Genomic DNA, 1844 nt, shown 5'->3' with positions numbered 1-1844 from the left:
TTTCATCTCAGATATGGTAATACTTTTCTCCGCATATTCCGTTGATCCGCGTATAGAAACATATGTTTTGCAATATATTGTTGAATTTCATTTATAATTCTTCAGCTGCTTGTTGGTATATGAATATAAATTTATAACATTTGTGATAAATCAAAGCAGTGTTCATGTTACTAGCGTTGTTTCACAAGCTACGGAGGTAGTTTGAGTACTCAGGTCACTGTTGCACCGAGCATTGGTCCTAACTCACGCGAGCTACTGAAGAGCTCATGGGTTTTGGCTTTCGTTTTGTGATTTCACAAGTCGTAGCCCACATTTTGCATTAATTTAGTATCATATCAGACATTATATCAGGTGTTTTTTAATGCAATTGCAATCCGCAATTGCAATACGTAACACAGTTTTTTTAGAGTCCATTATTGAAAATTTTCTTTATACAGCTAAGGGTAAAACCTCGTGCTAACATCGTCAGTAAAATACAATCGTATAGCTCAATCATGTGAGCTATTTGACACAACACTACTTGTTACGAAACGTTGTAGCAAATAAATACGCCCTTTAATTTATATCATTACACAAATGTCGAGAGAACCACTGTAAAAACACCAACAGCTTTGTACAGGTTAACACCGTATCAAATCAAAAAGAGATCGTCTCAAGCACTGCACAACACTACCATTTGTCATCCGTCAATTTTATTATCATCAATGGTTTGAACTGGGTAAATATTTTAGCCACAAACAAACAAACAGGCGAACATTTATCTTGATGGACACACGGAGCTAGTTAGTTGAACAATACATAGACTGTCAATTACCGTGCGAATGTATTACACTATCTCTATGGCACTGAACTGTATCGAAGCATTTCATACATTCAGCAGAACGTACCAAACAGCGAGAGACGAGCGACAAAAGGGTCAAGATTAAAAATATCATCCATTTGCACACAACAGTACAGCTGGATGAAAATTGTAGCTTTTGTAATGGGCTTCAGAAGGTTATGCACGTCAGTAAAGTGAATGTGTCTAGAGCAATGTAAATTACGTCAGAAATCAATCATCCGTAAATATTCTGATCTGCGTTTGTTAAATCATTAAATGTACGAAATACGAAAATAACAACAACATAACATTTATTGGAAGTATGACTAATGTGTGGTTTGGTTTTCGCCGTTTTAACTTAAGTTGAAAAGAACGTAAGTATATTTTCATATGTTAATTTGATTTGCTTAAAAGAAATGCTATCCAGGTCTATTACTGAGATGGATCATAAATTAGTGACACACTTTGCCCTCGCTAATGTCTCTTATTAACGTTCAATCAGACAATTTTTGTTATGCATCGAACCATCCAAAGTTTTCCATTTTCAACTACTAAATTCAAATATTTATCTTAATTATCCTTTCGTAACATCATGATTGGGAGTAGATATTTTTAAAATAGTCATACAAAAATACTTATTAACTCTTACATAATTGACACTTACACTTCTATGCATGCCGAGCTAGTATGTAACAACATTGTACCAATTTTTTTATGTTAAGCACACTAAATAATCTAATTGATTAATGACAGCAGCTCAGAAAATCAGCTCAAACTCAACGAATAGTGTAATACATTGAACCATTACACCGAAGCTGACTTTTCTTCTCTTTGTTTTGCATCGATCCCGCCAGGATGGCCCAGGATTTATCTTTTCTTTTGCGGAAACAACGCTTACATGCTCGGTCAACGATGAAACATTCGCGGAATGTCATTAATTATCGATGCAAAAAGGGGACTATACCCTCTGCCCGAAAGGCGACTGTACCGAGTTGCCCGAAAATCCAGCAAAGAAAGGTCTTTT

Source organism: Anopheles funestus, chromosome 3RL (genome assembly GCF_943734845.2).
Source record: "Anopheles funestus chromosome 3RL, idAnoFuneDA-416_04, whole genome shotgun sequence".
Lineage (NCBI taxonomy): Eukaryota > Metazoa > Arthropoda > Insecta > Diptera > Culicidae > Anopheles > Anopheles funestus.
This window is presented reverse-complemented; position numbering follows the sequence as displayed.